This window comes from Ovis canadensis, chromosome 24 (assembly GCF_042477335.2).
Source record: "Ovis canadensis isolate MfBH-ARS-UI-01 breed Bighorn chromosome 24, ARS-UI_OviCan_v2, whole genome shotgun sequence".
Lineage (NCBI taxonomy): Eukaryota > Metazoa > Chordata > Mammalia > Artiodactyla > Bovidae > Ovis > Ovis canadensis.
The window spans coordinates 24,980,502-25,003,752 of record NC_091268.1 but is presented as its reverse complement, the minus strand read 5'-3'; the positions used below and the strand labels follow the sequence as shown (position 1 = coordinate 25,003,752).

Genomic DNA, 23,251 nt, shown 5'->3' with positions numbered 1-23,251 from the left:
TAAATTCATGAAGAACAAAAGAAGGAAGGGACACTCCTTCCTTCCCTCCTTCTTTCACTCATTCCTCTTACTTTGGTCTTTCAAGGCGAGTGGGTCCTCACAGACTTGAAGGATATGCTACAGTCAGCAGAGGGAAGTGTGTGAGCTGTGTGGTCAGAGGCCAGTGGGAGCACGTCTGGGAGACTTCTGTCCTTCGGGGGTGCGGTGGGGAGGGCGGTGGCTGAAGTGGGTGGAACAAGGCAGGAGGGAGGTGGACGGCGCGGCTGCAGGAGCTGGGGAACCCGTTAGGAAGGGCTGTTTATTAAAGCCATACCAAGGAGTGTAATCAGATACCCAGAACTGCAGATTCGGGGAAGATTGTTATGGTAACTCAAGGTTTTGCTTGCAGTTATTTACTGAAGCTTAATTCAGGAATTTAATTGGAAGTTTATAATTAAGACCCAGTCTGGAACTTATACATGAAAAACAGGGCTTACCAAGAATATGAAAAAAAAAAAATTAAGATTTCCCAATCATTCCTTTATTTATTAATTTGACAAATATTTACTGTGTATCTGCTACAGTCCCAGGTACTAAGGATACAGGGTGAAAAACAAGGTCCTTGCCTTCCTGCAGCTCACAATCTGGTGGATACAGACAGACCATAAACAAATAACTTGAATAAATCTATTAGTTGAGAGTGTGCTTACACAATGGGAAGGCAGCACTTGACTTGCTTATAAAGAAACTCTTTTCAAAAGTTCATTTGTAAATCCTGCAAATAGACTATTCAGAAGTTCCACTTGCAGAAAAGGGAACCCTCCTACACTCTTGGTGGGGATACAAGCTGGTACAAGCCACTATGGAAAATGGCATGGAGGTTCCTCAAAAAACTAAAAGTAGAGTTGCCATATGATCCAGTAATCCCACTCCTGGGCATGTTTCTGGAGAAAACTCTAATTCGAAAAGATACATGCACCCCAGTGTTCATAGCAGCACTACTGACAAAAGCCAGGACATGAAAGCAACCTAGGTATCCGCTGGCAGATGAAGGGAGAAAGAAGACGTGACTGTTGTTGTTATAGTCAGTTCACTGTGTCCGACTCGTTGCGACCCCATGGACTGTAGCCCGCCTGGCTCCTCTGTCTATGGGATTTCCCAGGCAAGAACTGTGGAGTGGGTCACCATTTCCTTCTCCAGGGGCTCTCCCTGACCCAGGGATTGAACCCACGTCTCGTGCACTGGCAGGACGATTCTTCACCACTGAGCCACCAGTGAAGCCCATATATGGAAAGTTACCCAGCCATAAAAAACAAAACAATGCCATCCGCAGCAACATGAATGGTCCTAGAGATTATCATACCAAGTGAAGTCACAGACAAACATATGATATCACATACATGGAATCTAAAAAAAAAAAGAAAATGAAATTATTTGCAAAACAGGCTCACAGCCATAGAAATCAAACTTTCAGTAACTGAGGGGGAAGGGGTAGGGAGGGATAAATTAGGAGTTTGGGATGAAGAGATATACACTACTACATATAAAATAAAAACAAGGTCCTCCTGTATAGTACAGGGAACTACATGCAATATCTTATAATAACCTATAACAGAAAAGAATCTGTAAAAAAATATATTTATGTATAACCGAATTACTTTGCCATACACCAGAAACTAACACAACATTATGAATCAACTATACGTCAGGTTTTTAAAAGGTGCCACTTGCAAATGCATATCTGTGCTAATTTGGAGCCATAACCAACACAGTCCATTGAGTATTTCAATAAGCACCAGGCTCTGTGCTAAGCACTCAAAACAATCCCACGGAGAAGGTATTATTATCTGTAGGTTACAGGTGAGAAACCAAGACCTCGCATTTATTCACTCGCCAGAGGCTGTGCCACTGTGATTTTTAGCACTGTTAGTTCCCAGGACCCCAGGCAGGAAATACCCACCGTCAGCCAGGCCCAAGTTCCTCCGCACACTTAAACCCATTTAAAACCAAACCCCAATCCTGTGAAAAGACTCTGTGGGCCACACTCTAACCTAAGTTGGATGAATCCGGACGGGCTGGGTTTGACTGTCTGTGCTCAGACTCAGCTGTTCTTGGAGCTGAAGCTGAGTGACTTTGTTTTGGCTAGGCCGCATGAACGTCACTGCCTTCGACTGCTTTGCTGGTTTCCTGGCAGAGGCAATCCACCAGCAGGGAGAGAAAGGGAAAGGTTAAGAGAGACAGAGGCTTTGGCAGGATGGTAGGAGAGGGTAACAGGTGGCAGGGAAGCAGAGAATTTGAGGAGCTGGGCGCCCCACACACCAACCTCCTTACTACAGCACGGCCGGGGCTGAGAACTCCATAACTTACTTTTTTTTCTTTTTTTAATATTTATTTGGCTGCATTGGTCTTCGTTGCGGTCCATGGGATCTCTCCTGTGGCTTGAGGGCTCCAGAGTGAGTTGTTGTTCAGTCACTAAGTCCTGTCCAACTCTTTACGACCCCATGGACTGCAGCACGCCAGGCTACCCTGTCCTTTACTATCTCCTGGAGTTTGCCCTAGTTCATGTCCATTGAGTCGGTGATGCCATCCACCCATTTCATCCTCTGCTGCCCTCTTCTCCTTTTGCCCTCAGTATTTCCCAGCATCAGAGTTTTTTCCAAAGAGCTGACTGTTCACAACAGGTGGCCAAAGTATTGGAGCTTCAACTTCAGCAACAGTCCTTCCAATGGATATTCAGGGTTGATTTCCTTTAGGATTGACTGGTTTGATCTCCTTGGTGTCCAAGGGACTATCAAGAATCTTCTCCAGCACCACAGTTTGAGCGAAAGGACTCAGTAATTGCAGCCAGCACCCTAGTTTCTCCTTGGCATGTGGGATCTTAGTTCCACGACCAGGGACTGAACCCATGTCCTTTGCACTGGAAGGCGGATTCATAACCACTGGACCACCAGGGAAGTGCCCTCCTCATCCCTATACCATTCTGAACCTGATGCACGGAGCCTATCTGTGGAGCTAAGATGCTACAGATTCAAACTTGTTAGGAAAATGGAAGGCAAAGAAAAGGTGGGCAGTGCCTTTCTCATGTGGGAGCTGGTCAGGCTGTCCACCAGAAATAAGAGAAATGCACGGGCCGAGGAGAGGAGCAGACGGCCAGGCGGCGGAGGTCTGCTGGACACTGGGCAGCTCCAGGAGCTGTGCCTCTAACCCCCAGCTGCAGCTCCGGCTGGACAAGAATCACAAGTCCCACCATTTCTGCCTCCTGCTGTGGGTTGGGTGCAAAGCAGGCTGTGGGCCTCCACTTACCCATCTGTAAAAAGAGGTAATAACAGCACTGAGCTCCCAGGCACTGGAGACTACACAAACAGAGGGTCAGTAAACACCACATCCTTGTGATCATCACCGCCTCTCCCGCCTCCAGGCCACAGAGTGGGGCTCTTGAGACAGCAGGGTGAACACAGAGCCAGGATTCTGAAAGACTCTGAGACCTCCATTTTCCCTGTTTGCTGACTTCATCACCTACACTGGCCTCATAGGACTCTCTGGGTTGACGGACATGTGCTTCATCTGTGCTGTCACGTGTCGCTCTTTACGTGAAAATAAGATGAAGAGTTTCACTCCCTGTCGCGCCAGCCACATTGGTTACTGAGCACCTGAGATGTGGCTCGTGTGACAGGGGGACAGAATACGCGGGTTTTTTCTGGTTGAGGCGGGCGGGGGCTACTCTCTAGTTGCCGTGTGCAGGCTTCTCATTGCAGTGGCTTCTCCTGTCGCTGTGCATGCGGGCTCTGTAGTTATGGCACACGGGCTTAGCTGCTTCTTGGCATGTGGAATCTTCCTGGACCAGGGATCAAACCCGTGTCCCCTGCATTGGCAGGCAGATGCTTAACCACTAACCCCAAGTCCTGCTTAATGCTTTCCTGGCCATTCCGTGCGGCATCTGTGTGGGATGTTAGTCCCCCAGCCAGGGATTAAACCCACGCCCTCCTGCATAGGAAGCATGGACTCTTAACCACTGAACTGCCAGGTAAGTTCCTACTTAAGGTTATTTTTATTAATTGAAATTTAGATAGCTATGAGTGGCTCTTGGCTAGACGGACCCAAAGGGAGAGCAGAGAGCTGACCATGTATGGACTGTGGGAAACGGCCCCTCTTCACTTCTGGCAGCTGCTCTGGGTAAGAAGGACTTCTCAGGAAAGCTTGGTGACCCCAGGCAAAGTGACCCAGGGCCTGGGAGCTCCCTGACCTGGAAGGAGTGGGATGCTCTGGCCACCTGCACTCTCAATGTGGGAGCTAGTGCCCATGAGTCATCTTGGCCGCCACAGCCCCTGCAGATCCACAGGGGACACATACGGCGCTGTGCAGTGGAGGCACCCTGAGGCCGACAGGCTCTGCATCTCCATCTCACCCTGGGTGGGGAATCTTCATGGGTCGCTTGCTTCTCTGCAGCCAGGCCTCCAAGGACAAGCAGGGTCTGGTGTCCACTGCCTGGCGTTCTCAATGTCCTGGCCTCATGAGGCTGGGCACTCATGGAACCAATGAAGTGGAAAGTTACTCCTCCATATCTAACACTGGGAAGGAAAGGTCCAGACTCCTTTATTTCTTTTCGGAGGGGTGGGTACTGAGCACCCTTCTCTTAGTTGTCTGCTAGAACCTGCTGCAGAGGTTTAATTAAACCTTACAGCAGTGATGTCCAAACTCTGGACTGGAGTGATTTCATGTGGAATCACCCAGGAATCTTTAAAATCACCGACTTGGCTCCCACCCTTGCACACCTGATTTCACTGGTACAGGGAGTGACCTGGGCACTAGGAGCACCGTTCTGCAGCAGTCAGCAGACCCCTGCCTCCCAGCATCACCTGAGGAGGCAGACGCTCCCTCCTCATCCCCCTGGTCCAGCTGAGGACCACACTTGGCCAAGACGACACCCTGACCAACGGTAAACCAGGCCATGATGAAGAGGCTTACAATCCTGCTATTAATACAAAAGAAACTTGCAGCCCATTCTTAATCCAAAATGAATCACAAAATCCTTTCCTTCATCTTAATCTGAGACCCTGGGGCAAGAGGTTTATAGGCCATTCACAAAACAGGACTGGAAACCTGGGGTGTGGGGGTGGGGTGGGTACCTTAGGCACATGGAAGGTGTGTTGAAAAAACACCACTAAACAGGTTAGGCTGTAATGCCATCCTGGGTCTGATGGATCGCTCACGGCATCCTCAGGAGTTAATTAGAAGAGCCCTGAGCTCAGTCCTGTATGTCGGCACTCTCTGCCATTAATGTTTCTGGTAAAGAAAGATGTAAAATAACAGAGCAGGGAATGAAGTTAATTGAGCTAAGCCTTTTAAAAATATTTCTGATACATCAAATTCTAATTAAAGATTAACATGCACAATGGAAATATTAAGAGGCACTTACAGAGGCCCCCAGAACACAGGGAGAAAGAATGTAATCTGTCAAGGTGAGGACACTGATTAAATCGTTTGGATGAGGGGGGATTGGTAAGTGGATGAGAGGCACTTACTTACAGCTGTGATTTTAAATCAGGAAAACAGCTCTTGGTTACTGACCCAGCTGCCTGTACTGCTACAGCCTTCCTGGAGGAAAATTTGGCAACAGGAAAGGAAACCTTCCAACTGAGCTTGAGCCTACAAGCCCATTTCTAGAATAGTCTGCTAGGGCTCCAGAGAGATTCAACTAGAGTTCAGTTCAGTTCAGTTCAGTTGCTCAGTCATGTCCGACTCTTTGCGACCCCATGAATCGCAGCACGCCAGGCCTCCCTGTCCATCACCAACTCCTGGAGTTCACTCAGACTCACGTCCATCAAGTCAGTGATGCCATCCAGCCATCTCATCCTCGGTCATCCCCTTCTCCTCCTGCCCCCAATCCCTCCCAGCATCAGAGGCTTTTCCAATGAGTCAACTCTTTGCATGAGGTGGCCAAAGTACTGGAGTTTCAGCTTTAGCATCATTCCTTCCAAAGAAATACCAGGGCTGATCTCCTTCAGAATGGACTGGTTGGATCTCCCTGCAGTCCAAGGGACTCTCAAGAGTCTTCTCCAACACCACAGTTCAAAAGCATCAATTCTTCAGTGCTCAGCCTTCTGCACAGTCCAACTCTCACATCCATACATGACCACAGGAAAAACCATAGCCTTGACTAGACGGACCTTAGTCGGCAAAGTAATGTCTCTGCTTTTGAATATGCTATCTAGGTTGGTCATAACTTTTCTTCCAAGGAGTAAGCGTCTTTTAATTTCATGGCTGCAGTCACCATCTGCAGTGATTTTGGAGCCCAAAAAGATAAAGTCTGACAGTTTCCACTGTTTCCCCATCTATTTCCCATGAAGTGATGGGACCAGATGCCATGATCTTCCTTTTCTGAATGTTGAGCTTTAAGCCAACTTTTTCACTCTCCTCTTTCACTTTCATCAAGAGGCTTTTTAGTTCCTCTTCACTTTCTGCCATAAGGGTGGTGTCATCTGCTTATCTGAGGTTATTGATATTTCTCCCGGCAATCTTGATTCCAGCTTGTGTTTCTTCCAGTCCAGCGTTTCTCATGATGTACTCTGCATAGAAGTTAAATAAGCAGGGTGACAATATACAGCCTTGACGTACTCCTTTTCCTATTTGGAACCAGTCTCTTGTTCCATGTCCAGTTCTAACTGTTGCTTCCTGACCTGCATACAGAGTTCTCAAGAGGCAGGTCAGGTGGTCTGGTATTCCCATCTCTTTCAGAATTTTCCACAGTTTATTGTGATCCACACAGTCAAAGGCTTTGGCATAGTCAAGAAAGCAGAAATAGATGTTTTTCTGGAACTCTCCTGCTTTTTCCATGATCCAGCGGATATTGGCAATTTGATCTCTGGTTCCTCTACCTTTTCTAAAACCAGCTTGAACATCAGGAAGTTAATGGTTCACATATTGCTGAAGCCTGGCTTGGAGAATTTTGAGCATTACTTTACTAGCATGTGAGATGAGTGCAAAGTTTGAACATTCTTTGGCATTGCCTTTCTTTGGGATTGGAATGAAAACTGACCTTTTCCAGTCCTGTGACCAGTGCTGAGTTTTCCAAATTTGCTGGCATATTGAGTGCAGCACTTTCACAGCATCATCTTTCAGGATTTGAAATAGCTCAACTGGAATTCCATCACCTCCACTAGCTTTGTTCGTAGTGATGCTTTCTAAGGCCCACTTGACTTCACATTCCAGGATGTCTGGATCTAGATGAGTGATCACACCATCGTGATTATCTGGGTTGTGAAGATCTTTTTTGTACAGTTCTTCTGTGTATTCTTGCTACCTCTTCTTAATATCTTCTGCTTCTGTTAGGTCCATACCATTTCTGTCCTTTATCAAGCCCATCTTTGCATGAAATGTTCCCTTGGTATCTCTAATTTTCTTGAAGAGATCTCTAGTTTTTCCCATTCTGTTTTTTTCCTCTATTTCTTTCCACTGATCACTGAAGAAGGCTTTCTTATCTCTTCTTGCTATTCTTTGGAATTCTGCATTCAGATGCTTATATCTTTCTTTTTCTCCTATGTATATCTTTCCTTTTCTCTTTTGCTTTTTGCTTCTCTTCTTTTCACAGCTCTTTGTAAGGCCTCCCCAGATAGCCATTTTGCTTTTTTGCATTTCTTTTCCATGGGGATGGTCTTGATCCCTGTCTCCTGTACAATGTCACGAACTTCATTCCATAGTTCATCAGGCACTCTATCTATCAGATCTAGGCCCTTAAATCTATTTCTCACTTCCACTGGATAATCATAAGGGATTTGATTTAGGTCATACCTGAATGGTCTAGCGGTTTTCCCTACTTTCTTCAATTTGAGTCTGAATTTGGTAATAAGGAGCTCATGACCTGAGCCACAGTCAGCTCCTGGTCTTCTTTTTGCTGACTGTATAGAGCTTCTCCATCTTTGGCTGCAAAGAATATAATCAATCTGATTTTGGTGTTGACCATCTGGTGATGTCCATGTGTAGAGTCTTCTCTTGTGTTGTTGGAAGAGGGTGTTTGCTATGACCAGTGTGTTCTCTTGGCAAAACTCTATTAGTCTTTGCCCTGCTTCATTCCGCATTCCAAGGCCAAATTTGCCTGTTACTCCAGGTGTTTCTTGACTTCCTACTTTTGCATTCCAGTCCCCTATAATGAAAAGGACATCTTTTTTAGGTGTTCTAAAAGGTCTTGTAGGTCTTTATAGAACAATTCAACTTCAGCTTCTTCAGTGTTACTGGTTGGGGCATAGACTTGGATTACCGTGATATTGAATGGTTTGCCTTGGAGATGAACAGAGATCATTCTGTTGTTTTTGAGATTGCATCCAAGTACTGCATTTCAGACTCTTTTGTTGATCATGATGGCTACTCCATTTCTTCTGAGGGATTCCTGCCCGCAGGAGTAGATATAATGGTCATCTGAGTTAAATTCACCCATTCCAGTCCATTTTAGTTTGCTGATTCCTAGAATGTTGACGTTCACTCTTGCCATCTCTTGTTTGACCACTTCCAATTTGCCTTGATTCATGGACCTGACATTCCAGGTTCCTATGCAATATTGCTCTTTACAGATTCAACTACAGGGAAGTTCAAACCTGGGAGGATGTGTGTATGTGTGTGTATGGGAGGAGAGGGCTTAAGAAATGAAAAACTCATGGATAAAAGGAAACAAAATCTTGGCAGACTCTCATGATGGGGTGTTACCTAGGCAGCTTTTAAAAAATACTCTTAAAGTAGTGTTTCTTAAACTGTAGTCATTTCTTTACTGCCCTGAAGATTTTTCCATGGTTGTACCATCATCCGTACAATTTATCTGATATTTATTTGATAAGTTTTTTCCACTAAAAAAAATGTATTTATTTGGCTGCCCTGCGTCTTAGTTGCAGCATGTGGGATCTAGGTCCCTAACCAGGGATGGAACCTGGGCCCCTTGCATTGGAAGGGGAATCTCAGCCACTGGACCACCAGGGAAGTTCCTGTCCCTCCTTTTTAACTTTATTTTAAAAGGTAACTTTGCATTGTTGCCTTTATTCCAATGTTCATTGGAAGGACTGACACTGTAGCTGAAGCTCCATCACTTCGGCCACCTTATGCGAAGAGCCGGCTCATTAGAAATGACCCTGATGCTGGGAAAGATTGAGGCAGGAGGAGAAGGGGACGACAGAGGACGAGACGGTTGGATGGCATCACCGACTCAATGGACATGAGTTTGAGCAAGCTCCGGTGAAGGACAGGAAAGCCTGGTGAGCTGTAGTCCATGGGGTTGCAAAGAGTCGGACACGACTGAACGACTAAACGACAACAATGCATCGTTTGCATAAGTACAAAATTAGCATCATCTGTCTACAGAGGATACAATATTTAAATGCAAAAAATAGTCATACATGCACCAGTAGAAACAGTCTCAGGCACCCTCTCTCGAAAAGCATGCTGAGAAGAGCGCTAATGACATGGAAACATGCGCCCACAGGGTCTGAAGGTCACCAAACAGCATGCACAGAAAGACTTCGTTTTTTGTAAAACAAACTCATGGTTATCTTTGGGTTATGGTACGGTTATAAGCGATTTTTTATTTTTATTATAAGGACATACAAACATGTACTTATTTTTTTATTTTTAATTAATTTAATTGAAAGATTATTACTTTACAATATTGTGATCATTTTTGCCGTACATCAACATGAATCAGCCACAGGTATAAATGATTTTTAAGCTGCTTCTCTTGAGACTTTCCTGGTGGTCCAGTGGTGAAAATTCCACACTCCTGATGCAGGGATCACGGGTTTATCCCTGGTAGGGGGAGATCCTGCGTGCCTCAAGGCACAGCCAAATTAAAAAAAAAAAAAAAAAAGCTTCTGTTTTCTAAAATTTCCACCATGAACTGACAGAACTTTTACAATAAAAGACATTTATAAAAATTTTGGTGGTCCTATATTTCTCTTGCAGGTCCCCAGTTGCTTCTTGAGAGGTAGACGTGGAAGCACACAGCCTCAACTGTCATCTGTTACCTTGGGGAAGTGGGTGTGCGGGAGAGGCACGGGAATGACTTGGTTTTATTGTCTTAAAAGGACAGAGTATTTGTACAGTATTTGTGTAATTACAAGTTAATAAAAAAATATTAACTTCCAAAGCATAGGCCTGTTTGGTGCCAATCTTACGCCACTGCCCTGCTTCAGGCTTCTATCCTGTTCGACCATCCAGAGGCGTGTGGCCAACAGCCTGGCCACGACGCTCACTGGTTCCCCCTGAGACAGACCCGGCAGCGGAGAGAAGCCAGGTGCCATCAAGGGGAAGCTGGGGGGCGGGGAGAGCCCTGGACCAGAGCCAGAACATGCTGTGGCTGGGCTGGGCCCAGGGCTCATGCAGCCTCGTCCCTCATGGGGTTTTTCTTTTATTGTTGTTGTTTTTTTCCCCTCGTCCTTTCTTGTTCATTCTTCTCTCTCCTTTCAGCTACTTGTTCTCCTTCCCGTCTCCCTTCTCTCTGGTTTTTGCTCACAAAGCACAGCTGAGAATAGGCAGGCTTTCCACGGTCCATAACATTACCGCCCACTTTTTCCTGCTATTTACATCAAAGATCCCAAGCTCACACATTTGAAACCGAATGTCATTTGAAAGATTACCAACTTGAAAAAAAAAAAAAAAGATTAGCAACTGTTCAAAGAAGAAACGAGTCATGGAAAGTCTGACTTTCACTCTGCTTCTGCTTGATCACAAGAAGAAAGTAGAAACTTCAAAGGCATCCAGAGTACTGAGGAAGCCCAGAGCTGCGAAAGGTTACTTGCTTTTTCGTGGCTGATCCACTGGGGTGGGGGAAGACAACTTTTTCCACCCCTGACAGGGAGGGGGTGTTTTTAAAGGCCCATGGCCCCTTTAAGTGCCGCCCCCGCCCCCACCGCTTCTTTGCAATGAGGATCACTGCTTTCATTCTCCAGACTTCATTGACTTAAATATGGTTCACGTAAAATTCATGCAAAGCTAATCTTTCACATTTGAGTTCTATTATAATCTCCACGGTAGGGGCAATAGGGAAATAAACATATTTGGGCAAGGGGAGCCCAGGCATGCATACAGGGCCCCCAAGATAAAAAAAAAAAAAAGGGAAAGATTCTTTCTAAAGAACTGAGATGCAAACAAGACACACGAGGTCAGTTCTCAAGAAGGGAAATGCCGGGTGTATGCGGCCAGCTGTGGTAGAACTTGGATGGGGCGGGGGGGGGGGGGGGGGGTCGGGGCGGGGGAGGTGGAGCCTGCAAAAGACCTCAGACTTCAGAGGGCAGGTCTCCCTGCTGGCTTGGGCCGCCCCCCCACACACACCCGCCTGAGCAGCTGGTGCTCAGAGGCCCGTTAAGCCACAAGCACACACCTCCTGCCTCTTCCCAACAACCTCGCACCTGGAGGTAAAGCCTGGCCAGGGGGAGGTAGGGGCCTCCGGAATGTTTACTGTAATCACGCACAGGAGCTGGAAACTTCTCTGGCCAGGGCCTGGCTGGGACTGGCACGTGCAGCTTCTGGGTCAAGCCTGTGGAACCCCTGACTCACAACACCTTTCAACTTCCCTCTGCGCCCCAGGGGTTGCATCTTCTGTCACCAAAAGGTGACAGAGCAGCAGGGCCTGTCACAGGCTGCTTCCTTAGGACATGGGCTGAGAAGGGACCTGCGGGGGTAGGAGGTACCCTGGGGAAGAGGTGGGGGCCTGGGTGTCACTTAGAACAGGAGTCCCCGACCTCCGCGATCTGATGCCCAATGACCTGAGGTGGAGCTGATGTAATCGTAATAGAGATAAAGGGCACAATAAACGTAAGGCACTTGAATCATCCCCGGCCCCATGGTTCAGGGAAAAACTGTCCTCCACAAAACTGGTCCCTGGAGCCAAAAAGGTTGGGGAACCACGGACTTGGAAGACTGGGGTCAGTGCTGCTTCCTAACACCGCTGTCACAAAGGAGGACAGAGTTCAACCGCTGTGGCCCCACGTGGCCAAGGAGACCTGCCTGACTACCCAAGGACACGAATGTCCCCCTCACCCTCTCTAACAGGTCATGAGGCCAAGCGACCCTCGCTACCCACTGGGCCCTCAGCCACATCCCATGGCCGCCTTGGTTCACGCCATCGTCCTCGCTCCACGTCCAGCGAGAGGGACCTTCCACCAGTTGCCCGCCTGCATTCTTGCTTCCCCACCATCGCCCGTGACAGTAGCCGTAGCAGGAGCTTTTTGGAGCACACATCACACCTGTGCTCAAAACTCAGCTCCTTCTTCTTCTGATGGGCTTCCCCCCTCAACCCTGCCATACCTGCCCTGTGCCCTCTGCTCTCCCACCTTGCACTCTGCTCAGTCCTGTGCACGCCCTGCCCATCTCTACCCATCCGTGCCCTCTGCCTGGTGGGCTTCCACCCTACCCTGAAGGCATGACTGATGCTCATGGCTTCAGAAATGAGTTTGCTCCAAGAGACAAGTATGTGGGGGCTCCTTACAGCCAGGGAGCGTGGACGCAGGAAGTGGATCCCTCACCGCCTCCTTCGACCAAGGGGAGCAGAGCAGAGGGAGACAAGCCGGTCTCGACAGATTCACCCAAGCGTCCGTCAGGGCGTCAGGAGCCTGCTGTTTATCTGGCTGAGCACCACAGGCTGTGTCGGCTGCTCTTTAGGAGGCGGCAGTGGACAGAGGAGCCTGGCGGGCTACAGTCCATGGGGTCGCAGAGTGTTGGTCACGAATGAAGTGACTTAGCATGCAATGCACTCGAATACTCAAATACATGTTTTGGAGACATGGACGCACATTGGCTAAGGAATAGAGGCTTCTTTCCCCAGAGGTCCTGGCTTCAGGGCCCAGGCTCTGGGTAAGAGATGACAAGAGAACCCTATTCCCAGGTCAGGCTGCCGCCTCTCTCCCCTCGACAAGCAGGTCTAGCTGAGCTCACGGAAAGGTCCTCTTCGCACGATCCCCGTAGCACCACAGGGTTAGGGGCGTGGGGACTCTGGAGACCGGGGATCCCTGGATAAGTCCCAAGGGATGCACCAGGCAAGAACGTCCATGTCCTGGCTCCCCGTGAACCTCTGCACTCTGCGGAGACTGTCTGCCTGCCCCCTGGCCTGTCTCTAGCTGGAGTGAGGGCAGTGGTCATAACAATGAAGGCAGTCTTGACAGGTGACATGCACTAAGCATCGTATTACAGGCCAGGCACTCGCTGCATAATTAAGTAATTCAATTCTTGCAACCCTGTTTTCCAGATGAGGAAGCTGAGGTCCTGAGAGTTTAAAGAAACTGTCCAAGGTATTATAACTAAGAGGAAACAGACTCTGGGCTCAAACCCTGATAGATTCTGACCCCGGAGCCCCTCCTCTTCAGAAGGGAACAAAAAGAAAGAAAACCAAAAGTTCTGGGGGGGTGAGAACTGGAATCAATTATGTTCAAATCTGTATTTGCAAATCCACCTTCAAGGAAATGCTGAGAGTGCCTGCGAGCAGGGACCGCATTCAGTGTGTTTTTACTCAGTAAGTTTCTCTTCAGTCACACACGCAGGGCTCCCACACACCAGGCCCCAGCAGACCCTGCGGTGGGTGCCGGCTGGCTCCTGGGGAGTGTCCCCTCCAAGCTAACTCCTAGCAGTTAGGGGTGACATCGATCAGAACTGCCCGCCAGGGTTTGAGGCACCCCTGCTCAGGACATGCCTTCCCTGCAGAGAGCAGTGGGTGCTTTAGAAGGAAAAGCTCTGGGCGCGCCTGGGCCGCAGCATAGTTACCAGAAGCCTAGCAGGTCATCCTGTGGCCTTAATTGTAAAATGCTGGTTCGTGTTCCTTAGAAGCCTGCTGTGTTTCAGGAACCGTGCTCAGGGCCTTCCTGACGATTATCTTCCTTTTCCAGATGAAGGGAAACACAGGTTCTTGTTCAGTGTCTTTGCAAAGCCAACCTGCTGACCAGTGGGGCAGGCTGGAGGGATGGGGGGGTTGGCTTTTCGGGCACACTGCCCCCTTATACGTCTCCCTGCCGCTGGGCCAGGAGCCCTCCCTCTTTGGTGTCTGTACCTCCTGACTGCCCTGCAGAGATGGCGGGGGATGACGAATCTGAGCCCTGGGGTTGGGGTTGGGGTTGGGGTGAGAAGGTGTGTGTGTTGGGGGGGGGGTTCCCAGGGCACACAGTTCTGTCGCCCCAATGCCTGGGCTGGAATTCCAGCCTCCAAAGGCGGGCTCTCACCTCTCAGCCCCGCTCTCTCAGGCCTACAAAGCCGGCCTTCTTCATGGAGTGGCTGACACTGAACAGGCAGTGAGCTTTTTACTGAAAGCCACACACAACTTCCCTTTCACCCTTCGGAATAAGTGATATCTTTCTCTATGCCAGTTACCAATCACCTGGGTCTTTTAATAGAAGCAGTTTGTCGTGTGAGTCGGGGCAGATATAATATAAACATAGGAGGGGAACCTGTTTTGCTCAGGACTTTACTGAGAAAGGAAGTTGGTGGTTTTTAAAAACAAAGTCCATGGGTGCCTCTGACAGTGAGGGGCTGCCGGAGTGGGCCAGGATGGGCAGGAGGCTGGGGAGTCACAGAAGAGATGGTGAAATAAAATGGCCCACTGAGGGGATGCAGAGGCTCTGCGGCACTGTTTGAAATGCTGTCAGACATCACCTGACCTTCCCAGGTGGCGCCAGTGCTAAAGAACCTGCCTGCCAATGGAGGAGGCGGAAGAGACGTGGGTTTGATCCCTGGGTTGGGACGATCCCCTGGAGGAGGGCATGGCAACCAACCCCAGTATTCTTGCCGGAAAATCCCATGCACAGAGGAGCCTGGCGGCTACAGTCTTTGGGGTCTCAGATTCGGACACGACTGAAGTGACTTAGCACACAGGCATGGAGACATCACCCTCTGCTCCCTGAGAACATGTCATGTGAGAACTTCAGTTTGGGTCTCCCATGGTCCCTTCCCTGACCAGCCCCTAAGGGTCATTTAGTGAATCCACAAACATAGGGAAAAGGTGAAACCCTTTGAAGGCTCTCCTTCAAGCCATGTGAAAGTCGATGGGGCACCCATGGGACTGACGCGATTCTAGTCCCGTGAGGCAGGTCCTCTTCCGTGGTTTTTCTCAGGAACCAGAATTCAGGCGGGGGACGCACTCCTTTATGAGATGGAGGTTTGGCAACGAATCAGATAACCAAGCAAACATATTTCTGGGACTATTTTAAAATAAACAACTGCCAAGCAGAGGGTTGGGAATGTCTAAACAGATACTCCGAGCGTGAAGGATGCTGGAGGTTTGAGTGGAGTGGGCCTTCCAAGTGCTGGAAGTCTCTTCAAAGAGCGAAGATGGGGATGGGGAAAACGGAGCAGTTTGGGGGTGGGGGGCGGTGCTGTGGGGGTTGGGATGGGCTGAATCCAAGCCGGGAGCTGAGCACTGGCTCCTTGGTGAGCCGCCCTGCTGTGCTCACTGCTGAGGTGGCTGAGTTTCTGCAGGCTCTCTGCCTCTCTAACCAGGCTGATGGTGCTCAGTCAATGGCTGTGCCCTTGCCCACCACACTGGCGTAAGCGCCGAAGGCTGATGGTGGTCCTTGAGGGCGAGGGGGGAGGAAATGTGCACGCCCTACACTGTCAGCAACAGGCCTGATGGGTACAGATGCTTCCGAGGAGGGCAACTTGATGGATGCCACTGTACAGAGCGAGGTACTAACTCTCCCACAGGGATTTCACAGTAAGGACTTCCTCCCAGCACAGAGCAGGAAAGCCCCAGTTTTAACTGCAAAAACCAAGCTGCAGGCTGAGATGTGCGTGATTCCATTTGTGTAAAAGCTACAAGGATGGTCATGCATTCAACAAATAGTTACCACATGCCTACTAACTGCCAGGCCCTGTGCCAGGGCTGGGGCGTCTCGATGATGGACAAGACAAAGTTGGTGCCTACGAGTATGAACTTCACTGTGTGTCAGTGCAGAGGAAGGGGGTTTGGGAGGAGACATGCCCCGACCAAGCTGCGAGTCACTGCTGGAGAGGCTGACAGCTCAGGGAGGGGCCACAGGACAGGGGTCGGGGGGATGGCTGGGTACAGAAGGATGCTTTCACTTTTCACTCTATACACTGTATTGTCTGAGCTCTTATTTTATTTTAACAACATGAATGCATTTCTGTATTATTTGCTGATTTCTTTTCTTTTAAAAATATTAATCTGGCTGCACTGGGTCTTAGTTGCAGCACATGGGATCTCTAGTCACAGCATGTGGGATCTCTAGTCTTAGCCACTGGACCACCAGGTGGTTTAGTTGCTCAGTTTAGTCGCTCATGGACTGTAGCCCGCCAGGCTCCTCTGTCCATGGGATTTCCCAGGCAACAATACTAGAGTGGGTTGCCATTTCCTTCTCCAGGGGATCTTCCCGATCCAGGTATTGAACCCATGTCTCCTGCATTGGCAGGCGGATTCTTAACCGTCTGAACCACCAGGGAAGTTCCTAATTTGGTCATGACCCTTAAACAGCCAAAAAAAAAAAAAAAAAAAAAAAAGACCATGGAATTACAGACTCAACAGTAGGACCCCAGCTGGACTGTTTGTAGGACAGGTAGGTGAAAGACAGAGGTGGTGTTAAATATGAGCTCATTTTCCAACCAGGGCCAAGGCGGTGATTTTGCATCATTTCCAGGCCCCCTGGAAAGAAGGTGCACAGAGCACTGGCTCTAGCAGCCCCTCTGTCTCCCTTGGAGAAGGTCTTGACTGTGGCCGGGGTCACGGGCACACCCTCAAGCCTGAGGCTGCGCATCAGAGAACAAGCCCCTCGACAGCACTGGGCCTTTTCAGCCTGCCCAGCCAGGGTCACTGCAGGCCTTCTCGCAGCAGCTCTCACTGCATGTAAGAAAATACCCATGAGATTTTTCTAGGACCCCATCGAGGCCCCCACCCACTCCTAGCTGAGACTGGTACATGGAGAAGAGCCCATGAGCATTAGCAGAAGTCCCGGAAGAGGAGACATTTCTGCCCTTCTGGCTAAGGTCCGCCTGACTCTGCCTCAGCTGTGAAGAAGAAAGCAAGAGGTCTTGGGGGTCAGGAAGCTGGGGTCCCCAGTCTGGGCCTGCTACATCTTAGCTGTGCAACCTTGGAACAGTCTCAGGACTTCTGGGAGCTGCGGGCCTCAAAGATGTAAAATGAAGACGTAAGACTGACCTCTTTGAAAGAGGTAAGATTCCACAAGAATCTCCCCTACCCCAACCCCCAAGGTCCATCTAGTCAAAGCTATGGTTTTTCTAGTAGTCATGTATGGATGTGAGAGTTGGACTATAAAGAAAGCTGAGCACTGAAGAATCGATGCTTTTGAACTGTAGTGTTGGAGAAGACTCTTGAGAGTCTCTTGGACAGCAAGGAGATCCAATCAGTTTATCCTAAAGGAAATCAGTCCTGAATATTCATTGAAAGAACTGATGCTGAAGCTGAAACTCCAATACCTTGGCAACCTGATGCAAAGAACTGACTCATTAGAAAAGACCCTGATGCTGGGAAAGATTGAGGGCGGGAGGAGAAGGGGACCACGGAGGATGAGATGGTTGGATGGCATCACCGACTCAATGGACAAGTTGAATAAGCTCTGGGAGTTAGTGATGGACAGGAAAGCCTGGCGTGCTGCAGTCCATGGGGTCACAAAGAGTTGGACACGACTGAGCAACTGAGCTGAACTGAACTGAACCTCTTTGGAAGAGGTAAGATTCCACAAGAATCTCCCCCACCCCTGTCCCCGGTCCCCCGCCCCTTGGTGAGCCCATGCAAGGGGACCTCCAATGCCCTGGGGAACTTGGTAACAAATGCAAATTCCTCACTAGTTTATCAGCATTTTAAATATGTATCCCTGGTGACTGTGACACCTAATTTGTTTCTATCATTCCCTGCCTCCCTGGAAGTATTGAGACAAGAACAGAACTTTCTTCCCTGGGGCTGAAAGAAATCTAGGATTGAATCCCACTGTATTACTCAAATCCAGCCTTCCAAAAACCAATGCTCCACCAAACAGAATCTGTCCAAAATGAACATCTAATGGTGGCTATAAAAAAAAAAAAGTAGCTCAAGTTCATTCCGTGAATTAAAAATGACGCTGTGCTCAGTCGCTCAGTCACATCCAACTCTTTGTGGCCCCATGGACTGTAGCCTGCCAGGCTCCTCCGTCCATGGAATTTTCCAGGCAAGAATGCTGGCGTGGGTGACCATTTCCTTTTCCAGGGGATGTTCCCGACCCAGGGATCGAATGCACATCTCTTGTGTCTCCTGCATTGCCAGGCGGATTCTTAAAAATGATGGTATTGAATATTAAATATGGTTTACAGCTGCCTCACCACCCCATTGCTGTAGGATGAAAATCACAGCCGAGCCCAAAGGAGGGAACACAACTTCCTGTCGCCGTGAGAGCCCGACCAGGGCAGGTGGGGTCCTGCAGCAAGTAAAAGCACGCCTCACCTGCAGGCCTTGGGGGACGTGAGAGGGTTTTAGAAGGCACATGTGTGAATGGTTACTTTTATTTAAGTCATTCTCTTATTCTATTTCAGTCATTTTATATAGCAGTTTATGGAAAAATATGAATGAACTTTTTGGCCAACCCAATATATTTATCTTCATGTGTAGTGAAAAAAATATACACTGAGCTGTGGATCCCAAGATTTCTGGTAAAAGCTAGGATTTGTTTAACCTGTTCCACCTGGCCCTGAGACGCAGTTACTATGGATGGATTCAAAGGAAAAGGTTAAATGGACAATAATACAGTTGGTTCTCTGATGTGGCAAACTCCTCCAAGGTGGTACCCGAATACTTCCCACGTGGGGAGGACCTTGGCTGGATGCCTCGGCTGAGAGGAGGTGGACAGGGATTGAATGGACCAGACAGCACAGCACTGATTTAAAAGACGACAGGAGGCTCTGTAAAGGTAAGAACTGGGGCCGTGTCCCTGCACTCAGGCCGTCTCTGGGGCACTGGTGTAAAGTGACTTGGGAACGGCCACTATCTGAGGGCCACACGTCTTGGCTAAGTCTTAGCAGGGAAATTAGTTACTGCTGAGTTCCCATCCCAGGTATTCATTACAGCAAAGCACGTGAAAACGACATGTATCCTTTTGCCAAATTCTCATAGAACCCCTCAGAAGGGGGAAACGGTTAGTGTTCCCATATTATGGGGGAGATGAAGTCACTTGCCCAGGGCATAGAGATAGCAAGTGGGACCTGAGCTAAGGGGAACTGACCCAGCCCGGGCTCCTAACCATGGCATCCATGGCCCCCACCTGTCAGGCCGGGGTGTGAGCCCAGGGACCCCCACCCGAGCCTTATTCTTGGCTTTGGTGCTTGTGCATACATGCCGGAAAGCAGAGAAGCTTCCCAGACCAAAACAAGCACGTGGTCGGGAAGAGCCCCTGGAGAAGAAAGCGGCAACCCACTGCAGTACTCCTGCCTGGGAAATCCCATGGACAGAGGAGACTGACCGGCTACAGCCCTCGGGGTCGGAAAGAGTGGGACATGACAGAAAAAAAAAGCTCATCACCACCAACAGCAGTAGCAGTAACAGTGCACCTTCAACAAACGGTGGCTCTGTGCTCGAAACACCTTATCTCGGCTCATCCTCATGACATCCTGGTTGAGCAGCCAGGACTCATTACTCTCCCTACATCACAGAGGGCCCGAGAGGTGGCGTCACTACCCATGGCACACGGCCACCGAGTGGCAGAGCTGGGAGGGGGACCCAGGAGCTAGTCAGGCACCAAAGCTCACATCCACACCCACTTCCAGCCCCGTTTCCCTCCCAGGCTTCAGCCTTGCTACCCGTGTCATTATCTCGCTCCGTCTACACATGCTGAGGCCCCTGTAGGGGTGGCTGACCGAGGCGGTCAGGCAGTGTCTGTGCCCTGCCGGCCTTCTTCTTCTCTGGCGGTGGTGCTGGGGGCGCCCCGGGGCAGTTCTGGAGCTTTCTCTGATGCCAGACAATCAGTTAGCAACAGTGATGGTCTAGGGACATGATCATTTGCAAGTGAACCACACTTCCCCGGTGGGCCTGCCTCCTCTCAGCCCAGCCCAGAGTCTGCCACATCTTGAAATCACTCAAGGCCTTGATTGAGGTTTTCCCTTTCCCTGTGGGCTTCGGTCTTCGCTTCTCCCTCGATGTTAGTCCCTCAGATTTCTTCCTGGCTAAGTGTGTGTGTGTGTGTGTGTGTGTGTGTGTGTGTGGGTTGGGGGGGGGGGGGTCGCTGGGGGTGGGTCTGGGTGCTCCTGGTCTCCCACACCCCAGAAGCCAGTTGTGGAACTAAGAGGTCCCCCTGGGTTAGGCAGAGGGTGTGCATCCACCAGCGTGGCCCAGACACTCGCTGCACTGGTCACCCCTGCCCCATCTTCCCACCCTCCGGCAGCTGGGTGAGGCTGCGGGGACAGTGAGCGGAACGCTCGCCCTTCTGGCTGAAGCAGCTCTCTCTTATCCTCACCCTTTCCCTGTGAAGAGGGGGTGGGTGCCAGGTGGTGCAGCCACAGACCTGTGAAGCCTCTGTCACCCCAGTCTCCGAGGGGTGTGAGAAGCAGGGTTCCTCGGTGACCCCTGTGGGCAGGGAGCACAAGCAGGAAATACATCTTCACTGTGTCCAGGCGTGGAGAAGCGTCATTCCCGCAGCACAGCCCAGCCTGGATCAGAGGGAGCAGCTCACAGTACCTGAGACCAGAGCCCCAGAGACTGTGAGATGAAGCCATGTACAAGTTAACAGCTATTCTTGGGTCCAGCAACCCAGGACTGCAGGAGGGTAGTGACCGCCGAGGGCTTGCAACACACAGGCTATGCTAAACGATTGCTGTTGCTGTTTTTAATTAACTAATTAATTTTTGGCTGCTCTGGGTCTTCGTCTGCGTGCGGTCTTACCCTAGTTGCAGCGAGCGGGGCGAGGCTACTCTCTCGTTGCGGTGCGCTGGCTTCTCAATGCGGTGGCTTTGCTCGTCACAGAGGACTGGCTCCAGGGCACATGGGTGTAGTCACTCTGCAGCGTGTGGGACCTTCCTGCCCAGGGACCAAGCCCACGTCCCCTGTATTGGATGGGAGGATGATTCCTAGCCACTGGGATACCAAGGAAGTCCGCTAGGTGGTTTTAAATGCATTTTCTCACCAAATCTTCTCTGCAGCCGTGTATTATGTGGTTGGGCCTACTTATCCTCATTTTGCAGACGGAAAAACAGACACTTGTAAACATGAAGAGAGCAACCCAGGCCTCGTGGTGAGCGACAGGGCTGGGACTTGGCCCCGGGTGAGGCTGTGATGGCCTGTATCCGCCTTGATGGCAACTCCCTTCTCGGGGGACTCAATCTGAGGCGAGTGATCGCTCTCCTTCAGTGAGTCGCCATGCCGTTTGTTTTTTATAAGCCACAGATGTGCCCTCTGACCATCCAATTAAGGCCTGCGGCATGAAAATGGGTATCATGTTCCTCCAACAGCCAGGCTGAAAGCCGCTTCTCACAACCGCGCCAGGGACAAGGATGTGGGCTTCTCTGCCCACCTGTGAACTAGTCCAGGGCTCAGTCCCAGTCGAGGACAGGTGTTGTGGAGGTGCTTTTCAACCCCTCCGATGACGATGACGAGACTCCCAAGAAGAAGGCTCCCTTCCCGACCCGCAAAGGCACCCATTTGCTGGCTCTCAGCAAAACTGCTGATTTATACCTGGGGCCAATAGGGGCCTCCCCAAAGCAGGGCCCGCAACGGCTGTGAGTTATTCCAGCCATCGCACAGCCATCTGGCCACGGGCCCTCTCTGCCTCTGGAATTGATGGCACGGTGTTAATTCTCCTCGAGGTGATGGCTGCCCGAGCCTCGGCCGCTTCTCTCTGAGCAGCATCTTCCAGGGGAGCTGCATGAAGGCGGGCTTTTCCAGGGACCGGAAGGAGCACCAGGTAGAGTGCAATGATTTACTTCTCGCTTGGATGCATCAATTGACCTGTCGAGTTTCAGATTGCTTCCCTCCAAAAGGAGATGACGAGATGACTCACACAGCCGGGCACGTTCAGATGAACGCTGGGCTGTCGAATCCAGTCCTGATTTCATTCCAGCTTCCCAGTGAGAGAAGAGACCAGCCCAAAGTGAGGGAGAATGTCAGATGCTGTCAGAACCGAGTTGCTCAGTCGTGTGTCTGACTCTTTGCGGCCCCCTGGACTGTAGCCAGCCTAGCTCCTCTGTCCTTGGAACTTTCCAGGCAAGAATACTGGAGCAGGTTGCCATTTCCTACTCCAGGGGATCTTCCCAAACCAGGAATCAAACCCGAGTCTCCTGAATTGGCAGGTGGATTCTTTACTACTGAACCACCAGGGAAGCCCAGAGTCAGAACCAAGAGGTCCCCCCAGTATGCCCCTGGGCCCTGAAATCACCATCTGTTTTTTGAAAACAAAGTCAGTGTCCTCATTTGTGGGCTGGATCCTAAGTCACTCTCTTGTTTTCCTTCATTCACTTGTGGCAAAGCTTCACCAAGGACCCACTACGCTGGCAGCCCCAGGATTCAACTGTGAACAAAGAGCTGGGGTTCCTCCCTCAAGCAGCTTGGTGCCCACATGAACTGAATAACAGCTCGAAAACAGAAAACTACATACAGTGGCCAATGCTTAAGAGAGATTTGGTGGCCAGAAAAGGTTCTGCTGGGAAGGGCGCTGTCTGCAGAGATCTGAAGGGTGTCAGGGAGTGAGCCAAGTGAAGGGGACACTGGTGGCAGGAGACAGGGTCCTAGGCAGAGGGCCTGGCCTGTGTGACGATCAGAAGCACGGCCAGGGAAGCCAAGGAGGGCTGTGCGGCTGGGACGCAGGTGGGAACAGCAGCTGAGGGTCCGCCTGCAGGCCTGGCGGCCCAGAGGGGCTCAGGCTCTGACTCTGCTGGTGAACAGCAGGAGCAGTAAGAGTTGAGCTTGGACGTGCAGAGGCAGGGGCTGTGTTCCCTGTGCCCCTTCCATGACCACACCAGAAGCCCACTGCCGGCCTCCATCCTGGGAAGCCAACACAGGCAAAGGCCACTCAGGGCCACCTGGTTCTCCTCCCCAGGCAAACTCCAAGACAGGTTCCCGGTCCCCCTCCCCAGACTCGCTCAGTGGCTTGTCTCAGAGCCCTTGACCAGACTCTCCAGGGGTCGCTGCTGGTGTAGGGGGCGGGGCAGGGAGGGTAAGCTGGAGGACTTGCTGGAGGAGGAGGTGCAATGGAGACCCCAAAAGGGGGCTCCCCCACTCTCACCGTCCCCCCTGGACAAAGTGGGGAGCAGGGAAAGCATCTGTCTGCAGCTGGCTCTCCTCCTCCCACAATTTTCAGAGTGAAATATAATTTCACACCCCCACACA

At 50.3% G+C, this 23,251-nt stretch overlaps 1 protein-coding gene across 16 annotated transcripts in view; it reads right to left on the bottom strand.

Moving 5' to 3' along the window:
• CLEC16A (C-type lectin domain containing 16A) overlaps nt 1–23,251 on the bottom strand; it is a 235,284-nt gene that overhangs the window by 81,533 nt on the left and 130,500 nt on the right. The gene's annotated exons all lie outside the window — the stretch shown is intronic.